The following is a 6,263-nucleotide window of genomic DNA, read 5'->3' on the forward strand; positions in this document are numbered from 1 at the left end:
CAGGAGTCTGTTTGGACTCTTTCAGACGCAGAAATGCCTTGCCAGTTCTAAACCGCTGAAAATATGTCGATTAACCAAGTTCTTTAGTTAGATTTAATTTGGTATATTATTATTATTATTATTTTAATATGCCAGACGTTTACTATACAAACGCATTTATCATTGCCGTGAAGGAATATGATACTTTGTGAGCCTTTAATTTGAATTTTGGTCCTTCATTTACACCTTACCTCACAAAATTTCCCTTCTATTTTCAGTCGTCTTCGTTGAAAAGTGTTCTTGGCGTTGTAGATGTAATTACATCGTCTGGACAGCAGAGGGCGCTGCAAGCTAACACAAACCTGGAACCAGACTTTAAATGACCATCCTTATATTCATGGATGTTTGAAGGGATTGATGAAAAATGAGCACAAATGGGTTTTTTTTTACGAGTGTCACAAATATTCGCAAGTTGTTCTTTTGTTTCATAAAATATTTACTTACAGAACAGAACAACAAGCATGCAGAGAAAACCAGATACACCAAGCTATCAAATGCAGACTTTAATAAGTAAATATTAAATTGAGAGAATAAAAATAAACTGAAAACAAATGATTCTATTATGAGCATACATGAATATTTCTCATATAGAGACAGTCAAGCAATTCTGGCTAACTCCCAGTGTGTCCAGATACCAAAAGTGGCATTTAATACAGTGAAGTCTGGTTTTGATTTGAGATTTGCTGATATGAATACAGTTTTACAATATATAAGATAGACAGTCCGAAGTATAGTTTACTGTACTTCAGTCCTAGCACATCTGAACTGAAGTTTCATCATTTTAACTATCCAAGTCCTGTTTATACAAAAACATCTTCACTTCATTTAACATCTATGCATTCTTTTAAAAGTAATGTATTTCACCTTGTTTGTTGTTGTTGTTTGAATTGCACACACATTCCTGATGTAGTTGTTGTGTAGTGTCAGACTGTGGTAGGTAGGACTCCCTTCCGTTTGCACATCACAACCGCTGTGATGTATGACCCACTGGTGGAGGAAGCATTCAGATCCTCTGATTAATAAACAAAAGTGGCAATACAACAGTGTAAAATAATAAAATAATTAACTACAGCAATGCATCATATGTTATGAGTTCATATGTTTTGTAAGTAAAATTAACTAGTAACTACAGCAGTTTCATAAATGTAGTGGAGTAAAAAGTACAATATTTCTCTCTGAAATATAGTGGAGGACAAGTGGAAAGTTGCAAAACATGGAAACACTTAAGTAAAGTACAAGTACTTGAGTAAATTTACTTAGCAACTTTCCACCACTGGTATAAACAGGCTCAAAATAAGTTAGCTGAAATACAACGTATCTTCAATGAACATGAAGCCTGTATGTTCTCAACAGCACATAGGAAGAAACTTATTTTTGGCCTTCATATATCCTGCTAAATATACTGCAAACTGCATTAATTTGTCTGTGGCATCTTTTAGTCACTCTGTTCTCCTATTCCCTCTTTGTAGCATGCAGCTTTGCTTTCTGTGCCGGAGGGTTTGGCATAGCTGTGTGGAGCAGTGACAGCTGTAAGGGAGTTCAAGTCTGGGTCAGAACAAGACCACACCACACCCACCATCCAGCAGACCGGAGCAGTGTCAAGGGCAAGAATCCACAACAGGTGGCCGTCGAGCTCGGATCTGTGTGCTTTCGGACAGTAGCAGGCAAGGGCTCTGCAATGGTAAGCTTCAGCAGTTACAATGGTTTCACTGTTCACTGGGCTCTATGTGATCATTAACGCTGGCTTTTTGAAACCCCTCCTGCCCTGAAACTTCTAAATCATCACCATCACATCCCCCTCTTCCTCCATTTGTGCCCACGCTGGCTGCCGCCTCCCTGTATGGAGCTGTGTAGAGTATTCAGAAACATAAACTCGGGGCACACAGGTGGCTGTGTGGCATGCTCATACAGAATGTCTCTTCTCCAGGGAGTCCGAGGTGTTGAGGGAAAAGTATCTGATGTGTTTTGGCAGCATGTAGCAAAGAAGCTAATAATATGATTGAATGTTAACCTAGTCATTCTGTCAATGCGGATCTATAAAATGTTGATAGTAACGTCACATAACATGTCTGATGTTGTTGATTTTATACCCAGGTCCTGAGAGAAACAATACTTTATTTCAGCTTTGTTTTTTATAGTTGGAATGACAAGTAAACATTACATTTGAACTTGAAATATACATGCATATGTGGGTACTAATTCAACAAGTATTTCTTAAGTGCAGTGGTAGAGGAAGTACTAGGATCTATACTGATTATGTAAAAGTATTACAAGTAAAATTCCTGGCAGAAAGTTAAGTAAAAGTACTTTAATTCTCATTAATTTACATAAGTACTTGAGCAACATTTTATATTGTTGCTGGTTGCACTGGAGATTATTTTAAATATTTTGTACACTTTTTCACAGTTTAATGTATAAGAGTGTATTATATTTCTTAAGGTGATCGTGTTGTAAAATTGTATCTTTACCTGTCAAATAATTATTGTGGAGTAGAAGTATAAAATAGCGACAAATGGAAATACTTGAACGAAGTAAAAGTGCTTTAAAATTATAAGTACAGTATTTAAGTAATTTAACTAATTTAACTTCTACCAGCGATGGAACAAGTATTCAGATCCTATACTAGTATAGATAAAAAAAATACCATAAAGTAAAAATCCTGCATTTAAAACTTTCCTTAAGTGAAAGAATAGAGGTCTTTCCATCAAAATATACTTAAATTATCAAGTAAAAGGACTCTTTTAGGCAATATTCTGTATTTTTGTTATTGTTGACAAATCCTCAGAAAAGACCTCAAACAACAATGTGTTAGCCAGTCACTCAATACTTTGAGGGGTTATTGTTACTCAAACAGATGGTAATTCAGCGAGTATTTACTGCTGCAATATTAAAATCAAAATACACTACAGTGCTCATTGATGTCTTTTTGAGCTTGTTCATCGAGATTTGTCATTAAAAATTTAAAGGTAGGGGTGTGTGCCTTGGCATTGTCATATATATTTTTTTCATTTACAGTCTTGTGCTGTGCTTTGATCGCAGTTTTGTCTCTGTCCACAAGAGGATCTATAACACAGAGTATCTGATGATCCATAAAATATGGTTTGTCATGTCTAAAAACCTTAATGAATGTTTATATTCTACCAGTGTGACACTTTTGCCCCGAACATCTGAAGGTGTTGACTACCAAATATTGCTATTAAACCTGCCAGAGACGTTGCAAGGCAGACTCATTTTGACATGCCCCTATATTTAGAAGCTGCTCTTTATGAAGGATGAAGTGTTATAAAAGCTCTGATGACTCCCACTCCTGTCCAAGCATCCCGCCCTTATGACCAAAGTCCCCACCCTGGAAGCTTGCTGTGCAAATGGTAGAAATGGTATGCTTTGATCCTATAGGTCTGCTCCCCACACCTCATAATTACTCGTTATAGAAATCTTTGCCCCACCTTCTCTCTGTTTAATAATGTCTGGAATATTTATCTTTCCACTGATGGTCATTAAGTGCACATTCTTCCAGAGGTGACCTCTGAGGTCAAAACGTTGTTGACATCTCTTCTCTGAGTAATGCTTAGCTATGACTTCTCCCTGTTTCTCTATTTGTTCACCTTTTGACTCAGGGAACAGACACCTGCAAGACAAAAGAGTTCGGACACCAGAACGCTAGAGGAGAAGCAGGGGAGTTATTTGGTTTGGGTAGCAGGTATATAGGTCTAGTGTGTGTGTGGGGTGTGTGTGTGTGTGTGTGTGTGTGATGTGTGAGTGTGTGTCCTAAAGGGGTGGTCATTGAATCCCATCCAAACTCAGCGGGAGTCCACAGTGTTCACTGAGGTGTGAAGTGGCCCGGGCCAGGAGTGGATTATAAACCTGGCCTGCATTACAATAGAGGTGAGAAGCAGCAGGGGCCCCACATTACAGCTCAGCAAACAAGACCAAATGCACAAGAATATCCCATGCCTATCTTTAAAGGGGCATTTTGAATAGAGACTTGTTGTTTAAAATGATATACAATGAAGCCTCCTGGAGGAAAGAGTAAAGGTCACAGTGGTGGTTAAATGGGTCCCGTAGTAAAAGCATCAAAACGAGCAGGTCATTAAAGACAGGTTAGACTGGTAAACCACACAGGTTAGATAACATTACATCACAAAAGACTTTTTACATTTTCACGCAGACTTTCAAATTATGTGTGGACATTTAGGGTTAAGTGATTAACTCTTTTTACATTCTTTAGCTGATTATATTGTTAAATAGGAAAAATTCTAACTTAGAGGGACTCCCTCATCCCATGCAGTGAAACAGCAGAGAGCAGAAAACACAGATGCATAGTATATGGTGACTTTAAGTACCTTAAAAAACTACAATACTCTAAACACTACAGTGTTTCTGAGCACAAATGTTTTACGAGTCACAGCATCTTATATACACAAAATGAAGCATAAAATACTATGTACACCAAAGTATATTGAGAAATAATAGTCAAATAACGTAAGGAAGTTGCAATAAAAACAGCAAAGTTGAATGTTTCCTGTTTTGCTATAACTTGCTAAAAGAGTGTTAGATAGAAAAGAGTTATAAAAATAGAACATCACAAAGTTCATGTAGTAGATGTTGCAATAACAAGGCAAAACACAATTATGTAACAGCAAAATAGAAACATGAGTGGGCACAAATTGATGAGACAAAATATTAGAGAAAAATTAACCAGAAGATGCTCAAATGTTCTGTAGAGCTGAGGGGCCCTGCAGAGTTGGGTGATATTTTTCTGTGGGTTTGTCACTACAAGCAACAACTTTTACTTCACGTCATTTGATATTACAAAAAAATGATTATAGCAGCTTGAAGAAACAGTACACTAATGTTTGCTTTCAGTAAGACGTAAAATGTGGCAATACTCCATAGATATGACGTGAATGAGGTGTTGATTTTGTTGAGCCGTAAGAGTTTTGTGTGATGACTCACACTCAAATAAGGTTTAGATTCCTGTTCATACACCTGTTCTAAATGCCTAAATATAATTTTTTTCTGGTGTGGTAAGTCACCACCTTTTTCAGATTTGTTTTTTACTTTCCAGTGACGCCACAAGGTCAGTGGTTTCTCTGATGTTTGCAGTAGAGTGAAAATAACTCATAGGAAAATAACTGTGTGCATAATGCACAAGTTCTTCATTGTGTCAGAATAAACAGAGGTTTTACAAAATAACCCGAGATACTGTTTATTTCCAATTAGACATGAGCTGTGTTGAGATAACATGACACATTTACCTGTTGTCCCCATTCTCCTTGGATACGATCCAAACAAGGCATTGGTGGGATGTCATCCAGAGTGAGTACATTCAGGGAGGGTTGGGACACGTACATGGGGCAACGATGGCATGGCCGGCATGCTTTGGTGGATTTCACGAGCGGCAGCTGCGATGGCATCAGATAGTGTAACGTGACAGAGGTCAAGCCTCACAGTGGTCCACTGAGACACATGATGAAGACTGGAGCAGTGGCCTGATGGGTGGGGTGAATTTGTTAGGTGGTTTGTGTGCATCTGTGCACAGCTGTAAATTGTAAACAAGGTTTGTGAGACATTAGGCACTTGCATTATATATCGGAAGTAAAGTACACTTTGCGGTTGGGGGGCATATTCTGCCTTTATTAGATAGATAGCCAGCAGCAGAGAGATGACAGGAAATGAGGGAAGATAGAAGTGGCAAATGATGTGCATCAAAGGTCCCTGGCAGGTATGTGAGCAGGCTAACCCCATAATAAAGGAAAAAGGGCTGGTTGCATGGGCAAAGAGCTGTGTGGAAGACTAAAACGTCACATTAATTGATCTTATCAATATCAATATCAATTTTATTTATATAGCACACATAAAACAACCAAGGTTGACCAAGGTGCTTCACAGGTTAAAAAATAAAACAACAAACAGTAATTACACAGTAAAAGTACAGCATTAAAACATTATAATATACAGTATTTGATATATAGTGATATTAAAATTGCCAGGGATAATAACTGACTTAACTCGAAGGAAATGCCAAAGATAAGAGATGTGTTTTTAAGAGTCATTTGAAGGCGGTTTTGATAGGGACTGGCAGGTTGTTCCACAGGTTAGGGGCAGCTACTCCAAAGGCTCGATCACCTCGACACAGTCCCTATGAAAACTGTTGACTGCGAGGTTTGTGGATTATCCAGAGTGACAGTGACACTGTATCTGGACTGAGATGTCTCAATCAA

The sequence above is a fragment of the Micropterus salmoides genome, unplaced genomic scaffold, assembly GCF_014851395.1.
Source record: "Micropterus salmoides isolate LMB-PRFRI ecotype aquatic unplaced genomic scaffold, ASM1485139v1 Ms_hic_scaffold_18, whole genome shotgun sequence".
Lineage (NCBI taxonomy): Eukaryota > Metazoa > Chordata > Actinopteri > Centrarchiformes > Centrarchidae > Micropterus > Micropterus salmoides.